The 18,620-nt window shown below is 47.5% G+C and overlaps 1 protein-coding gene across 1 annotated transcript in view; it reads right to left on the minus strand.

Moving 5' to 3' along the window:
• Window positions 1-15,356, minus strand: part of Lifr (LIF receptor subunit alpha) — a 61,368-nt gene extending 46,012 nt beyond the window's left edge. Inside the window, exon 1 of the mRNA XM_032898811.1 lies at window positions 14,344-15,356. The gene's annotated coding sequence lies outside the window, so the exon portion shown is untranslated. The remainder of the gene's footprint in view (window positions 1-14,343) is intronic.
• Window positions 15,357-18,620: the final 3,264 nt, after the last annotated feature.

Genomic DNA, 18,620 nt, shown 5'->3' on the forward strand with positions numbered 1-18,620 from the left:
CAATCTCAGCTCCGGAATAATGCATTTAACTGTGAATTCACAACAGAAGACCCCCGAGACCTGAGGAGTCCAGGCCTCCAGCACCCCTTCTGGTACTAACATGATAACAGCAGAACAGCATCAATGACAAACAGCCACGGTGTTAGGCTTAGCTCTCAACTGACCCGACTCTGACTCAGAATCGTCCTTCCTTACATGGCATCAAACTAAAAGAGACAAACACAGTCATACAGCCATTGTACTTTCAGGATACCTTGTCTATTGCCTCAAGCAACCAGCAGCTGTGGAACGTTCTCTCCTTCCACCCTGTCAGGTGAATGCTGTCCTAGGAAACATCACTTGCTTCTGTGGGCACGAGATAATCATATCCTGATCTGACAGTCTGCGCCAAGGGGACAGCATGGAAAATAACTGCCATCTTCCTGTCCTCCTTCCAACGCTAAGTAGACTTTTGATTAGCTGAGCTCTTAACTGAGCAGGTGCAAACTCAAACGCAGTCCAAATGCCAGACAAAGTGGCTGAGACTTGCCAAGGATAGTGGGGTGCTAGGTGGCCAGCAGCTAACAAGCCAGAGCCTCTGTCTGTTTTATACAGGCGATAGACAGGACATCCCACAGCCACTGGGCTTCTGACTGAACTGCTGTTTTGTGTTACACAGACCCGGAAAGAAGAGGGAGGAAGAGCTGCCTCCCACAGGGCAAGCACCTTCACCTGCATGCACTGCAGATCTATCCAGGCCTTTCTTCTCACTCTCAGAAGAAGGCCTTGCTATCTTTTAAAAACAAAAAAAGCCCGGAAAAACATGTGAAATCTCAATTTTAAAATGCTAGCAGCTAATTTAGAGGGGGTGGAAATACCACAACAGTGTACAAGCCAAACAAAACACATTTCCAGGCCAAAACACTTCTTAGGGAGCCAACTAAGAAGCCTGATTTAAAAATGAAAAAACAAAACAAAAAAACAGACAAAAAAAACCCCAAAAAACCCACAAAACAAAACAAACCAAAACTGTCTTAAAATACAAATTGTTCTAACATTTGCATTTCAATGCATGCATAATAACTTAAACGTGCCCTAATGGTACATTTTAGAGTTATAATCTGAAGCTATTATGTCAACCCCCCCCCCAATCTCAGAAATCAAAGTCCTAGGTATCAGTTTAGACGACTACAGCTGCTTTTCAAAAGAACAGGCAGGTAGGGAGGCAGACAGAGGAAGAGGACTCTCCCCACTGTCAACCAGAGAATGGAACAGAAAAAAGAAATGTTTGGAAATAATTGGCTTTTGGCAGAAATACTTCAAAGAGTCTTCTTTGTCGAGAAGTAGACTGTATTCGATGTTTGTGACAGGCAGCTGACAAGAAGCCATTTAAGGAAGGGAGGGTTTATTTTGCCCATTTCAGGGATCAGGCCAGCAAGGGGGGGAAGGCAAGAGTCACTGGTGGCAGTGACTCTTCCGGTCGCTCATTAGCATAAAGGCTCATTAGCATAAAGCTGAAGCTCCTGTTCTGACCCCCTTCTCCTTCAGACCAGACTGACTGGACCCTGAGGGATGGTTGTACCCTGCAGGGTGGGTCTCCCCCCATCACTATCACCTCTCTGGAAAAGCCCTCATGCACACATCCAGAGATTTGCTTCCTCCGAGAGGATCCAGAAGAAGCATCAGCATTGGCACAGCTGTGATCTACACTCCCAGAGATCGATGGGCCTGGCACTGCTCCCGGATCCGAAAAGTATTGAGAAAGGGATCTGGAAGGGAGGTCAGGTCAGTGCGGCCAGCTGCACCCCTGACCTGACAAACTGTTGGACTGGGAGAGGATGAACCTTCTATCAGCTGACTGGCTCGCACAAGATGCTACTCGATGGTGACCATAAGGACAAAAGTGACAGAGGACAACTGCCAGTTGTCTGTGTGTCATTTTTCATGAGTGTGCCGGATAGAGGAATGCCAGGCATTAAATGTGTGGCAGGAAAAACAAAAAGGACCAGGCAGCAAATCCACTGAGTGTGGCGATGGAGATGCTAGCAGACCAGTGCAACTGATCTGCAAACTCACGAAAACAGATGTACCACTCACTGGTCATTTCACAGTCCCGATGAAAATGGCAATAGCGGAAACGAACAGGTACAAAAAACTGTGGGGAGAAAAATATAACTTAGCAACACTATGTGGGAAAACGCTGTGAAGAAAAAAAGTGGACCCATGTTGTAATATGGCGGCCAAAGTAACGGTGTAAGTAGCATTTGCGACCCTGTCCTCAAGGGGTACTGAAATTGGAAGGTTTATTTTTAGTCTTAAAAAAAAAAAAAAAGCAACAGATAAAATACACAAAATGATTCCTCGAATTATTAGCAATTCTTAGCAACCTTACCTTTACCCTTACATGCTCTCATCCCATCTCTGCCCAGGGACGAGCTCCTCCCTCCCTACAGCACCCCTCTATCCTAGGGTGAGCAAGTTCCAAAAATCTCCAGTCACACGCCAAATGCTTCTCGATGCTCCAGCCCCAAGAGGCTTTATATAAAGAGCATGGTAAAGTGAGCACACAGGGCACCTTTTAAGGACATCATAGTCCCTCTCTCCTTTGAGGCCGCAGTGGTATAGGGGAGATAAAGTCAGGATGGCTGAGTCCTTCTCAGCCCTCACTTACCGCAATGATCCCAGCCAACTCCCCAGGGCTGGAGGTCAGCCATACTATGCTGAAATCGTTCACGGCTCTCCCTGGCCTGCAGAAGTCCCGATCTGAACAAGGCACAAGTTCTTTGCCATTTCCTGCCAGCTGCACCCCTGAGCCCCATGTTTGTCCTACCCCTTCCTCCATGGCCTGTGGCTCAAGTCCAGTAAATGTGCAGGGCTCTGCCATTGCTCCACCCACGATATCCCTTTCTTCATCTCCCAAATCTTCTCCTTTTTTCCTGTCTCTAACAAATGTCAACTTGTGCAACAGATCCCAGCTCGTACCCTCCAACTCTGACTCCCGTGTGCCCATCCCTTTACGGCATATGCTTCTGTTGGAAGGCAGAAATAGCTCACGGAACTATCTTGCTCAGCAAGGTGGATACAATCATTTTCCCCTTACGGAAAATGCCATGCAACAAATATGACAGCTTTAATAGGCAAAAACACGGAGGGGGGCAAACAAAAATTAAAAAGCTACCAAAGCAAGATGGCTGCCTTCAACAGCGGTAAAGACACACAGCTCAAACTCGAAGACATCGATGGACAGGGAGTGGTGAGTGTGGTGTGAGATACAGTCCCATGATGGTTTAGACAGGGTTAGTAAGAATGAGGCCAACAGCCACTGGGTGACTGTATGACCATCTCTGGTGCCATCGCAGTGCTTCGGGGCAGTGCGGGGCTGGGTGCCCTTCATATGACACCAATGAGGAAACAAAGGAGCTGAGTGACTTGCCCAGAGTCTCGTGACCTGTAAAGGACAAAGCCAGAACAAAGCTTCTGAGCACGACTCCAAGGTCTGAGTCATGTTGTGATGTAATTTTATTTGATGTTGATGGTGGTGATGATGATGGTGATGTTGATGGTGGTGATGATGATGGTGGTGGTGGTGACAATGACAGACCAACCTCAAAAATCTGATAAGCATTTATTGAGCATTCACCGTCTGCTCAGTCAGCACCAGACGTGCTTTAGTCAGAGCGGTAAAGAGGCAAAGAGGCAGGAGAATATTTGTGAGTTTGAGGAGGCCAATATCCTAGTTCTCGGATATCCAGGATTGTGTAGACAGACCTCGTCTCAAAACAAAACAGAACAAAACACAACCACAACAAGCCCCACATACTTCTAGAAACTGTTCTGCAAGAGATACTAGACAAGACTGCAAAGAAGATGTTCAGTGAAGACCAGAGTGACTGTCACTGAGGCCCACTGAAGGTCCGACCTCCATAAGCATTCTGGTCCATCTCTTGCTTCACTCTTAAAAATTTAAGAACTTAATGCTAATTTAAGTAAAACCTACATTCATTTAAAACTGATTCTGGTCCCTCCCCCCCAAACGTTCTATATAGCTCCCACCAGTTCTGTCTCCAGATGTAAGCACAGTTTGTTTCTTGCACGTCTCAGACATTTTCAGCTCACACGCAAAACAGATTCTTGATTCACAACCCCCCTGACTTATTCTTCCTTAATCTTCGGACTATCGAAAACAGTACAGACATGTCCCAAAAATGACTCCCAGAAACCGTAAGCCAGGTATGGTGCTTCATGCCTCTACCCTCGGTATCCAGGAGGGCAGAACAGGAGGATCACCTTAGTGAGCACAGTTCAACCAACGAGGATCCCGTCTCAGCCTCCCCCAAAAGCAGAGGCAGCAAATCTCCGAGGGCAGTCCTTGATTCAGCCCTTCCTGCACGGCAGCCTTCGCCTCCTCTGCATGTCTGGCGGCTACAGCTTCCTCAGCTCTGAAATGAGACACTGCCCACTATCCCTGCTGCTAGCCCCAGTCGGCCACCTCTTGCCTGCACAGCTATTAGTCAGCGAAGCATCCTTGCTCCCCACACACTCTCCACAGGGCAGACACAGTCACCATCCAAAAATATCCGTCAGACCCTGCCACTGTGCACGTAAAAGTGGGGTCAATTCTTATAAACACCCTCTACTTTCTCTCCCATGTTCCTGAGCAGTCCCATTCTCCTTCCAACATCTCACTCTCCTTTCGGCCACCATGGGGTCCTTCTGTTGTTCCTCCTATTCACCAGGTCTGGACCCCCTCAGGAGCATCCTTCCCTGACCTCTCCTCCAGTCCTATGTGCCATTTGGGTTTTGGGTTAGAACTCACTTGCTCAGGGAGTCCTCTCCCATCACCCAGGGAAAGAAGGAGTGTCCCCTACTGACCTCCCAGAAGCCCTGGCACCCCCCCTCCTCGCTCTACATTACCGCACCCAGCTTCCTATCCTTAGAGCACTCACTGAGATCTGGATGTGCAATTCTTGTTTACTGCCTGCTGCTCCCTAAGAGGCAGGAAAGCTTCCGGGGTAAGACCCAACCCTCCTCCTCAGTGCCATAGCCCCCAGCAGGTATGGAGGAGGTACGCCCAATACAATGACTTTATAAAAGGAACGTTATGTATAACTGTGAATCATGGAGGATGATTAACTCAAGTTACATTTTTAAGTCATATTACAAGAGCCATGTAACTGTGTATGTTCCAACCACAGCTTAAAATACCCAGAGGCATGGATACTAAATATATACCTACCATAGTGAGGGTCACTATTGCTGTGATGAAATGCCATGACTAAAAGCAACCTGGGAAGAAGGAGTTAATTTCACTCACTGTTCCATACAACAGATCATCATCAAAACTCACCCAGGGAAGGATCTTGGAAGCAGGAGCTGATGCAGAGGCCATGGAGGAGTGCTGCTTGCTGGCTTGCTACTGGTGGCTGGCTTGCTCAGCTTGCTCTCTTATAGAACCCAGAACCACAGGGTCCAGGTGGCACCGCCCACAAATGGGCTGGGCCGTCCCCCATTCGTTACTGATTAAGTTGCCTTACAGCTGGATCTTACAGAGGTGTTTTCTCAACTGAGGCACCTGCCTCTCTGATAACCCTAGCTTGTGTCAAGTTGACATAAAACTGGCCAGTACAAAGGTCTGATTATGCCCAGAAATTAATCTATCATATATAATATCATACCATATGCAGTTACCTCTAAAGGTTGAGACTAAAACTTTAAAAGGATTAGTCTCCAAGCTTTCTCAAATTGTATAAAGTATTTTACCCATGTAATTTTAAAAGATAGTTCCCTTATTTATTTATTTATTTATTTATTTATATCGAGACAGAATCTCACTATACAGCCCTGACTAGCCTAGAACTCACTATGCAAACCAAACTCAGAGCTGCACTAATCTACCTTCCTGATACCCAAGCACTGGAATTAACACTGTATCTATTGCATCTAAAGATAGTTCAAATTCTAAAAATGTACAGATGTAGATGCAGAATTTAAAAAAAAAAAAAATCCCAGTAAAGAAATGGCATCTAATAAAACGAACAAGTATTTTTCTGACTACTTGGTTGGAACAAAATGATAAAAACTATACCAACGTCTTTAATTTCTGGCTCAGGAAAGTCACCAGAAGCTGTGGTTTGAGGGCTAACATCCCCCAGGGGTCGGCCGTGACCGGCTGCCAAGGTCTTGGGGCTGGTAGTATTAGAAAATGGAACTTTTGAGAGGTGAGATTCGCGAGTCTGCCAGTCATTTTAGGTGTGTGCTCAGAAGGGATCATGATATCCCAATCTTTCTGATTTCCAGTTGGAGGATGGGCGCTTCCCCATCCATCAACACCTCAGTGATGATTAGAGCAGAGGGTCCTCACCTGAACTGAGTCAATGCCAGCACCACATCCTTCCCTGGTAAAACCAGGTCTTCTCTACAGGTAAGTAGCCTGTGTTGGGTATTTCTGAGCAACATACTCAGGTGGGGGTAAGGGCTTTATGCCCAGTGACTGCTGCTTTAACTATGAATTTTAAAAGATGAGCAACGTAAATTCTCGAATTATGGTTTGGGTTTGTTCCTGACAGCATGTCCAGCTTCATCAATTCATATCGAAGAATTTTTAGTAACATGGGGAACGTTACTGGAGGCCGTGTTACTAAATGGGGGGGGAGGGAGGAAACTGAATGTCCAACATGACCCACATTATGGGATGTGGGAAAATATAGATGAGGAAATCCTATAGTTGAATGCTAGTCCTTCATGACCTTGCCTCTTGATATTTAAAAACGAACCCTGCATCCAGACACCCTATAAATATTGGCCCCAAATCCTCGGCCGACAATCAGCTGTGCTGCTCTGGAGTTTTCCACAGTCCATCTTTCCTTACAGGTTCCTGTGTTAACTTTCTGTCAGTCACAAAACGTCAAAGGAAACCAACGCATGACGTTGGTTTACTGCCACCGTTTTAAAGGTCTGTGTCCATAGGACCCTTTGCTATATGTGTACAATGAGGCAAAACACTATGGTGGGGGGCATGTGGAGGGGCAAACCAACTCACATCGCATCGGGAAGCAGAAGAGTAAAGGGGAACCACTGTCCCACAAGACAGTGACCTAAGGACCTCTCACAAGTATCGACCTCAACAATACAGCCTTTGCCACACGCTGACAGCAGGCGTGGCTTTGCCCCCTGTGAGCTGGAAAGTTCCAGAACAGAGTCCTCTGTGATTTCATTGATCCTGGCCTTGAGGACAGCATTGCTCCATCCTATACTTGGCCAACAGTCTGCGTCTTCGTGCCAGCACAGTGCAGCTGCCGTCTATGCACCACCGCACACGCCTCGCCTCTCACCAGGAGCAATTCTGGAAAGCAGCCCGCACCCCAGGAGAAAGAAGCATGCTGACTGCTACGTCCACCGTAGGAGCAGGGACTGCGGTGGGCTGTGGGAAGCAACGCCATAGATGGGAGCTGACGTACGATAAAACGTGGACCTTGCTGCGTCCCCTACCTATGTCTATGACCTCCCATGGGGGGACACAACGTCCACGATTCATTTAGCCTTAGGAGGGAATGAAATGTAAGGTCAGCATTTGTCACGCAGGTACCTTTTGTGAGGACTGACTCTCCACTTTCATCATAGAGCCTGACATGTATACTGCAGATCCACAGATCGTGTGCGGTCCACAACTGCTACCGACGTTGAAGTCTCTTGTCTCTCCACAGTTCATTAAAGCTAGGCAGCTGCACGTACTCTCAGGTGCAGGCACCATTGCCCTTGTCCCCTGGGAAGATACATGCTGGAATTTCTCACTCAGAAGATGCATAAATGCCACACATCCTGGATTTATTAGGAGGGGCTCGGAGACTTTACAAAAGATAAATTTCAAAACAGCATGAGCCCTCCCTCCCCGTTGCAGAAGCGTGCCCTTCGCAGAAGATGCAATAGCAGTTTTCAGCCTAGAAGCCTGAGAGAGTGTCCCCGAAGTTTCAATAGATGTCATCTGTCAGTGTCAACAAGGTGACGTAACGGAGCTGAGGCTCATCCAGCAGGTTGAACAGGCAGATGGCAGTGTTTGTGTTCACTGGAAAGTAACATCGCATGCTTTCTTTTGAAAGTACAGGACAGGAGGCCAGGATCAGCTGCTTGCTACCTTACCTTAGTGACCTCCTGGCTCTGCAGTGCCCGTGGTTGCTCCTGGGGTCATTCAAGGGGCAAGGGCACCTGTACCTGGGGCACTGTGGCCTGTCCAGTGCTTGGCAAAACAGACACACCCACCACTGAATGAGTCACACAGACCTAACCTTGAAAAATGTATTGCTGGACTACTCAAGACAACAACAGAAGGGAAAAAAAGACTTCCAAAGAGGAAAAAGAAAAAAGAAAAAAACCCACAATGAGCATTTGCATCTAAGCAGGCAAAGGCAGGTGCCACCAAGCCTGACCACCTGAGTTCAATCCCTGGAACCGCAATGGTGGAAGGAGAAAAGACTCTCCTGAGAGTCGGCCTCTGACCTCAGCGCATGCGCTGTGGCATGCACCCAACATGTGCATGCTCACGCACAAATAAATGGATGATTTTTCTTTTAAAACCTCAAATTATTTCCCAAGGACCAGGAACAATGCTCTGTCAGGGTGCCCTGGAATTTTTTCCCCCGACCCATATAATTTATAAAACAAAACTCTTAAGGACGTTCAGTCTCCGTCATCCTACGATCTCGGGGTATGTCTAGCAAGCCACCTCTGCCGGTAAGCAGCAGGCAGGCATCGTTCCCCCACTCAACCGGGACCGAAACAGACACGGAACTTACTCAAGTTCACACAACCGCTGGGAACGGAACTGGAACTTCCTCCCAGCCCCTGCCCTGCACCACATGCTTTTTAGATATTGGGAATTGGGGGAGGGGCGGGGGTTCTAAAGAGCAGTAGAGCTATTGTTGCTCCACACAGAAATAATCTCACCTAGTGTCTAGAGAGTGTAATCTTGGCAGCGCCCTACGCAGTGTTCTGGAACACATGTGTACACGCACATGCACACTCCAGAAACAAAGCTTAGATCAGCCTACACAGGCCGCCTGGTCCTCCCGCTTGTCAAATGCTAAGTTTTGTGTAACTCCTCTACCAACGGGCATCCCCCTGCAGTACTTTGCCTTCCTTACTCATGAATACCATGATCCATTCCTATTACTGCGCACCGAAGCGGTTTCCACTGTGTAACTGGTGCTTTAGAAAGTTACGAGAATAGTTTGTCAAGTTGCAAGGGTGGTTTTAATATGTGCATTGTAGGGGGGCAGCCCTCAGCATCTGCAGACAACTTTTTCCCCTGATCTCCCTTCCTGATTCTCATATATGCCACTTATATGCCACTAAGTAGAATTCCCACCAAGTTGGTCATCCCTGTGGGAAGGACCCGTCTCACGTCAGGAGACCCACACACTGGTGCTGTGGGGCCAGTCCACAGCTGTAAGCTGGTTTCTACACACACGTTCCCCCACCCCCACCCCCTAGTTTAAATTCCTAGGGGTAGAAATGCCTGACTAAGGGACAGGGCACATTTTTGAGGCTTCTGATGAGTAATATACAAAATTGCCCTCCTGGAAAGTTACCACAATTCAAACATCCGCCGGGCATCTCGAAGGGACAATTTCCAGAGCTTGTGGGGCTTGCTAGATTTGATTTCAAGCACCCAAATTCCAACGAGGCCGTAAGGTTTTGAAATTTCGAAATCCCTGACTGATAAAGACACATGTAGAAGAAAGGCAAACAATTCAAGGCACCGTTCAATCTTAAAAGTAAATACATTTTCAAACAGCAAAGATAAAACGTTAAGGATACCAGGTATTAGTGGGTTCACAGGGTGACTCCTGGAAAAGTCACTGCACGGTCAGTAAGGGACACGAGGCAGCCACACCTGCCCAGTTGGCTAGTGCTAGAATTAGGAATTTGGGTTTCAAAAGTAGCATACTGTTTGTTTTTTTTAAAATGAGAAATTATATATTCATTCATATTATATAAACATCCTCTCACAGATAATGTGCCCATAGGACAGTCTCAAAACTTTTAGATATTTATTAACAACTAGGGGAGTGCCTGCTGCGGGCTGAACACTGGCCAGTGCTGAGGACACATGGAAGCCCACAGTGGTGAACCCCTCAGGGAGACGCTACTCTAGACTCCTATAGGTAGCCGTCAGTAAGAGAGCGTCAGGATGCCAGTCAGTCATCACCAGCAAATGGTGACCTCCTTGGATCTCAGTTTCTTTACACATTAAACCCTAGAAGCTGAGCTGGTGAACCGAACCGGTCCTCTGCCTCTCAAGCTCCACGGTGTGGCTACGTTGTTTGAATTTTCCTAAGAGCTTCCATGTTCATCTCTGTCTAGACCTTGCATATGTTCTCCCCTAAAACTCCTTATAACAAACAAACAAACAAACAAAAAACTACAGTAAAACTGCTGTTCATGGCACCTTTAGGAGTAAACACCAGGTAAAGTTCCAGTCAGATGACTTACGCTCCCAACTTTAACAGTTTCTTTGGAGAAGTTTCTCGAATGTTCTCACCTTACTCACTTTTATGCTCTAAAGAAGGGCATAGAGGTGGATCTCAGGCCGGCTGTGTGGAAACAGCAGGCATTTTGTCATCGTGCCCTAATGTTCACAGTGGCACTCGACTAGCCCCGGGGTCACAGCATGTCACTCTGGGCCACAGTCTCACCTTCACCACCACCCACCATCACCACCAACGGGCTCAACCAACTCACACGTTTCTGTCCACAGGACAATTACAACCCATCTGCCCTGTTAGCATTTTCTAATATTAGAAGCGGGAAGCTGTTCTCTGTCAGCACTTGTTATTTTCCACCAGATGTTCCTGCTACCACCATGTCGACTGTCCTTGGATCTAGGGACTTCTTACAGAAGTGTGCTTTGGGGATGAAGGCATAACCCAACCACACACACACACGGACCTTCAGAAAGAAATATCGCCTCCTAGTGGCCCTTCAAGATACCACCACGTAGCAAGATTATGCTTGATTCTAGACATGCTAATGCCAATTTGTTCGGCCTTATAAGCCAAAAGAATGAAAAATAGAGAAAAACCTCCCACCATGCAAAAGTACACTAGAAAACAAAAACACACGCCAGAAATTTCTCCTCGCCTCCCAACACTGAGTGGCAAGGCTGTTACTTCAGCCTCCTTCAGCAGCAGCAGCAGCAGGGGCAGCGGCAGCACCACATGTGTCTAAAAGGAACACATGCGGTATCACTCAAGACAATGTAAGACAACTGGAATTCCTGTCTTTCGGCAATCTGTACAAGGACTGCAAAGCAACTGCTTGGAAGTGCTTGCATTTCTAAGCTTCGAAACTCCCCACAACTGCTCCCTGGCTTCAGCTACTTGCCGCAAGTAAGACCGACCAGTAAGACCGACCGTGAAAAGGAAAAAGGCAACTCACTCAGGGAGCAGGGAAGAATCCACTCTTTTCTTAGTGTCTGCACAGGCTGTTTCACGCCCAGCTGGGAGATACAATTATTTTACATGGAAGCAAGTCACTACTATCAGGTATCAACTAGTCAGAGTAGGAAATTAAAAAGAAAGGGGTGGTGGGGGTGGGGGTGGGGGGATCAAGCTCTCTCATTCTGCAAGATTACAGAACTCCTAGTACAGGAGCTCCTAATAGGAGCCCAACAGTCGATCAGCAAAGAGACTCTTATTACACAGCTGTAACAATTGCTTGGCATGAAACCCATTTCCCAAGCTTTCAATTAATATAAAGGAACATATATTTAGAATAACAAACAGATTAGGAGTTGGGAAGAGGAAATACCACAAGTTCCTGCTATTTCCTAAAATAGAGTAGGCACACACACATTTCTCCTGGGAGAATAACATACCTGAGTTTGGCACAACTCATTGGTCAGCCACACGCCCAAAGACCCAAACCATCACATACAAAAAAAGCATCTGAATTATTCACTCCCATGTAAACGACTGTTCCACTGGAACCAAAAGTGAAAATTGGGACTAAATATCTCTCGGAAATCACTATGATTTACTAAAAAGGGGCTGTGTTAATGTTTTGTTTGTTTTTAGCACTTCCGACTTGAATCTCATGGCAGAAGAATGAGACCTAAGGCAACAATCTGAGAGTGTGTTAACTCTCACACACATGGTAAGGCCAAGCAAGCGCCAGAGGCAAGGTGGAGGATTCAGATAAAAAGACTCCGAAGAATTCTGACCAGAAATCAGGCAAGATTATTTCTTAAGGTTTTTATTTATTTGTTCATCTATTCAACAAATAAGGCAGGACAGAGGTGGAGCCTCTCCTGTGCTTGCAACAGGAAACAGCAAGATCTGTCCCTGAACTCCTGGAGCCAGCACAGAGGCCTCTCTCTGTTCTTCTCCACAGCAGCACCCAAATCCAAGCACATGCCCGCAGCCTCCCCCTTTCCTCAGCATCGGCATAGCACAGTGGTGGCCCTGCCTGGGTGTTGATGCCTGAAGTGCCCTCTACCTGAGCTACACTTTCCGGTTCTCTAGAATCACAGGCTGTTTCTTCCCAAAGTCAGTGCTCAGCAGTCTACCCTAGAGAAGCTTCTCTGAGGTGGCGCTCTACCTTGCCTACAGCCTCTCTAGCTCAGCCACGCCCCCACCCCAGCCACGCCCCTCTTCCTTAGCCGCGCCCCTCTCTAGCTCGGCCACGCCCTTCTCTGACTAAAACACGCCTGCCTCTCTACCTCAGCCACACAGGTTAGTTGTTTCCTGGTCCTTAACCCGATACCATCTTTCTTCACCGCTTCCTCACTTTTTTTATCCATCTCCACAATTCAGATGGGAACTCATGACAGCCTGTCTGTGTCCTGTATAAGCTGGATCTCAGGTTCCCGAAAATTGACCGGAATATTAACAGAAGACTGATAAACACCTCTTTCTGAAGAACAAATATGGACAGTGTTAACACTTTTGTATGGACACCACATGTTTGGTCCCATGTAACAAAGGGAAAAAAAAATACAATACTCTAAATGCTAAGCGTGGATTGGGTTTTAATTAGATGTTTAAAAGGTTCCTTACAGCTTATAGAAGGAGGAAAAAGAGGAAGAGGAGGATGAGGAGAAGAGGAGCCTCCACATATGGCCACATCAGGCTACATAATGCAGCATGCTCAAATGCTCGCATCTGCACCACCTAACCTCTACGATTTATTCTGCTTCCAAAATCACTGTAAGAGATGCCAAGGACAAATATTTTTAAAAGCATCCTTCCCCTAAGAGTTGGCAGCAATCCTTTCCCTAACTATAAAGGTGTGAAAGCAATTTATTCGCACTGAAGTACAAGCCAGTGGTGACCGACCACAGAAAGCAGACTTTATCCTAATGACAAGCAAATCTTCTGAAACACAAAATACCCGTCCTGTCTTCACTCTATATTTAAAAACATTTAAACGATTAAGATTTTTTTTTTAAAGACAGGGCCCATAATATAGCCTTGGCTTGGAACTCAGGGCGTAGCCTAGGCTAGCGTAGAACTCACAGAGACGCACCTGCCCCTGCCTCGGGAGTGATGGGATTAAAGGCTCCACACGGGGCCTGGTAGATTATTCTTATAACTGCACAATTGTTATTTTCTGTTGTCATTAGGAGGGTCACTTTAGGCCTCATTTCACAGCAGAGATGCCACAAATCCCCACGGGTCACTTTGGAGTCCTGAGAGGGAAGAATGTGCACTGGGCAGGGCAGTCTCCACTTCCCTGCGATGTGAAGACCCAAGTTACTGCTGTCTGTGGGCCCTGGGAATGACTGAAATCCACCTAAAAGCCTCAAAAAAAGGGCTTTACGACAACCTCACAGCGAGGTATATATATATATATATATATATACCTCGAGAGAGAAGCTTAAGTAAAGTATGGTTCATCCTTAATGGAGTTCTCAGATGGTGGGTCTTAGAGAGACTTAGGGGGACGAGAGACTTAGGACTTCGTGGAGAGGAGAAGCTGGTACAGAACAGGGCATGAAAGTATCCCAGTCAGTAGGAAGACAAAAAAGAGCAAGGCGTTTACCAAGCATCAGGCTACATTCCGAGAGAGACAGGAGCCAGTAAGCGGGATGCCTTAGGGCTGTGGTGGGAGATGTGCCCTTTACTCTGAACTCTAGCTACTGAATTGTCTCTAACGTGAAGAGGCGTCCCACAAATTAACATGGTGACATCCTCACCCGATCGGTTACCCTGTTCCTAGCACTGTCCTCCAAAGTGAGTCTTCAGTAGCAGTCGTTTTTAAATCTCGGGAAATTTTCATTTGGTTTTCACAGCACAGTCCCTGACTCTCATCTCCCGGAGGGAGACGCCAAGTCTCCTCTAATTGGAGCAGAGCAGCTCGTGATCTCACCTATTACAAAGCAAATACACCTCGGTTCAACTCTGGCAGAGCAAACAGCTGCTCTGGCCTCCTTGATAGATACAGTGTTCCTATTGAAACCGAGCTTAGGGTTGGTTCTTCAAGGATGCCTTCCTATGGGCACCGTCTCCACCTGGCTGTAAGACAGAAAAGTCAGGGAAAGAAACAAAGAGTACAGCCCAGTGTTTTTAAAAGTACAGGCTATCCTGAGATTTGCTTCCCTATACCAGGCTTACCCTAGGAGCCTCTGCTCCTAGTGGAGGATGACTTCAGATCTGTGTCAAGATAATCCTGTAAGGGGAGGGGACAGCATCAATTGCAGTAAACAAATGCTTTAGTTCTTCATTGGGAGGGTGCTTTAAATAATATAATTTGGGCACCACTTTTGAACTCCTGACTCTAGGCAAATATTATTTGCTGAATTAAATATGCAAGCGAGGACATTGGACGGCAAAGTTTAAACTGGAAAGCTCTGCTGAAAAAAAATTCTTTAAAGAAACACAAAGTAAATGTAAAGAATGTCTTCCCATATAACTGTCAGTCAATAACAGCGCACGCACGCGTCCTATTAGTATCTGACTGCATTAAACACACATACAAAGAGGGTCGCAAAGATAACCCTAGCGTAAATGAAAGACTCCTCGTGTGTTTTGGCAGCTGAAGGTGGGGGCCAGAATCACATTACTCGAGCTCCCGTGTTAAGTTCACAACACTTGCTGTGCAGTTTTCTGTGCGTCTGGATTCACGATCCCAGCTTTGTGCTTTAGACAACACATCAGGAAAGCCATCCATCACGAAGCCTAACTTGCTCGCCTTACACTTTAACTTGGAGTTTAATAAGTTTAGCGCCTTTGGACATAAGCACTTAGAAATGCAGACAGGTCAGTCAAATGCACCATCAAAACAGAAAGGACGAGGAACTACTTTTCTGAAGCTCTGAGGTTTAGGGACAAGAAACCATCTGGCAGGTCGCAGCTCCGAAAGGGAAATTAAAGGTCCTGCCCATCCCCTGGTAACCTCTGGCCTTGGAACTCTCTGCCCTCCGCGCCGCACAAGTTTCGCGCGGTGCAGCCCGCGTGGGCGCGGACTGCAGGGTTGACCCTCGGCTGGCGCGGACCGCGCGAGCCCGAGCGGCGCTGCCCTAGAGCCGGGGACGCGCCCCCCCCGCACGCGCTCCGGGCTGCCGCGCCGCGCCCCCGCACTCACCGGCCGCTCCCGCGCCGCTATCTTGCCATCCCAGTCGGCCGCCGCCCGGGGCAGCCCGGACCCTGCAGCACCGGACTGCAGTCGGGAAGAAGCAGTCCAGCAGCAGCCGCCGTCCTGGCGCCGCTGTCCCCTTGCAGGCCGGCTCTAGCGGCCACCGACGACGGGCCACCGCTGCCTTCTCACAACCCCGCGAGCCACCGCAGCGCCAGGCGACGATAACGGCCCCGGCCACAGCCGAGACGCTCAGGCGCGGACTGCGCGCCCGGAGGCGGCGCCTGCAAGAAGCTTGGCGGGGGGCGCAGCGCCCAGGCCCCGCCCAGGCCCGCCCCGCGCGCCCCGTAGCCCTCCCCGCCGTCCCTGCCGCGCGCACGGGCCCGCGGGCCCGCGAGGCCGCGCGTGAGTCGGAGGCGCTCGGTCGCGCGCGGGCTCGGCGCCCAGGGAGGTGCCTCTGCTGAGACTCGGGTCGCGCGGCCAGCCTTGCAAGGTCACGGAGCGGCGGGCTAGAGCGCGGCGGCCCTGCGGGTGTAAAGCTTCTGGAAAGGCCAGCGGAACCCAGGCGGCCCTGCGGGAAGCAGCGCAGCTCCCAAACCGCTGTCACTGCTCTTTGCAAGCCTTACATGGAGGAGGAAACTCTGGTCGCTCTGAAAAGGCACACGGATTCCGATTTCTGCATTAGGCACGCCTGTTTGCTTAGATTTTTTTTTTTTCTTTCTGATGTTGTGAATTACCTAAACTGCTCCAAGGCCGTGGCGCTGCCACTCAGTTCCCCTACCTTCTTGGTGAGGGGACCTCTCAGCTCCTGAGGGCCTGCGGGGGCATCTGAGAACATCCTGGAGCCATCTAGTCGTGCCTCCGAGGCGTGGTGGGCTTATTTGTGCAGAGAAGAAACGGATCCCTTAATGGGGTGAGATTTTTCCTCCGTGCATTGTTCCCGTTTCCGCAGTTTCACTTGGCCTCGGTGTTCCTCCAGAGTAATGCACCAAATGAAATTGGTAGGAGTGTTTTATGGCGCAGAGTCGTGGTTTGAAGATGTTTACGCTCTGTGCCGGACGCGTTTGATGGTGTTCTCTTTAGCACAATTAATTTTGCGAAGTTCAGAAATGTGCCAGACAGAGCCACTGGCACGCAGTCACTCGGCTGTGCAGACACACCTTCCATAGGGAGCCGCTTGTTTGTTTTCAGATGTGATTTATCTGGTGAGCTAAGGCCAAGCAGTTTATGAGAGAACTTTGACTGAAATTCTAGACTCTAGAATCTACAGCAATATGCAAATTGGCAGGATGGAGACTATTTTCTAAAATAAATAGCCCCCGATAATAACATGACTCCAAAATGGTCAACAAGACACCTGAAAATACACTGCGTGAAAAATAGATTCTTAATACTATCTTTCAAAATTAAGCCAAGGTTATCTGAGTGGCCAACTACTTTGAACACTAAGTGCCTCCTTCCGTCCACATGACTGTTTCCGGGCTGTGCACTGAACCCTCCCCCATTTAAGTTGAACCATATTGCTGTTTCTTTCTCCTCCTTCTTTGCCACAGCTTGAGAAACGTATTGTTCGCACTGGAGAATTCTGTCTTCTTCATTAGATACAGCACCTATGGCTTATAGAACTTTTAGGAGCCAACAAAGGTGTTTTGACTTGTTTTCAAGTCAGAAGAAAAAAAATAGACTCAAGTGTTTAAATATAAATTAATATTGCTGCCTTTGCACCTAAGGTAAACAAAGTAAGAATGTTTAATTCTCAATAACTAAAGAGACTCAGACATATCTAGAGTCCATGAAAATTATGGCGCGGCCTTTCTGCCCCGGACCTAGCATCCTTTTGCATGGAAAAACAAATTAAGCAAGACAACATGATTTTCACCTTGCGTAGAACACTGACCTCGGCCGATGGCCTTGCTCTCTGACATGCATTTACTATTTAATCCTCATAACACACCTGTGAACTGGGTTCTGTTCGCACATGTAGGAACAGATGCAAGTTTCCCGGGGCCTGAAATGTATGCAGTTTGGGTGGCCCCCTTAAAAGAGAAAACAAAAGAAGTGAGAATGTCCTACATGGTCCAGCACCACTTCCCACACGGTGGAACAGAGGCCATGCAGCTGGAAAGAGACCTCTGTGTCCACCATAGTGGTTACCTTACCTTACTCTTACAGTACAAAGCACATGAGCCTATAAACGCATCACCTAGGTTTTCTTGTGTGGAGACGGAGAAAAGCTACCTGGAAACTTTCGAGTCACAGAAAAACCGGCTTCATGTGGGCCCATTTCACAGGGAAAAAAATTGGGGATTTGTCACAACCTGTTGAATTCCGAAATACCTCCATGACACCGTGGAATGGCTAGAGGAGTTGCAATATGCACATTTCTCCACGAGAAAGTATGGCTTTCATATTTACGTGCAAATTGATATTATTTGTTAATAAAGAAACTGCTTTAAAAATAACACTAGCAATATTGGATGTGACCAGTCCGTACATAACTCATGGGAAGGCATTTGCTAAGATCTGCAATAAATGATGGCTAGAGTAAATTCTTTCTATCCCTTGCATAAAAAATGTAAATTAACCAGTATGGATTCTTAAAGGAGGTACAGCAAGTGCCGTGGGTGGAGCCCATTTTTACTTACCTTCCCCGGAGTCAGTTTGTTTTTAAATACCACTCTATCTAATCCCTACGAATTGCATTTTCATGAGATGCTATGATGTTTGTTTGCTATTTAACTGTGTAATACAAAGAGCCTGACACATCTTCATAAACGTCTGTCAGATAAATAATAAGTCACATCATTAGAGGTAAAAGTGTAAGTTACTGTGTAAGCGGAAATTGAAGAGGCATGAGGCAGTGAGACACCGAAGCATACTACTCGATGATTTCTTCTTAATTAATTACTTTGTGTTTAAGACCCACACTCTTCTGCCCAGCAATTGTCTAGTCTCCCTGACTTTCTGTTTTGTTTCCTCCTCCTTCTCCTCTTCCTTTTTCTCCTCCTCTTCATCCTCCTCCTCTTCTTCCACTCTTCTTTATAGGAATTTTTAAAAATCATCATGATAAC

Source organism: Rattus rattus, chromosome 3, assembly GCF_011064425.1.
Source record: "Rattus rattus isolate New Zealand chromosome 3, Rrattus_CSIRO_v1, whole genome shotgun sequence".
Lineage (NCBI taxonomy): Eukaryota > Metazoa > Chordata > Mammalia > Rodentia > Muridae > Rattus > Rattus rattus.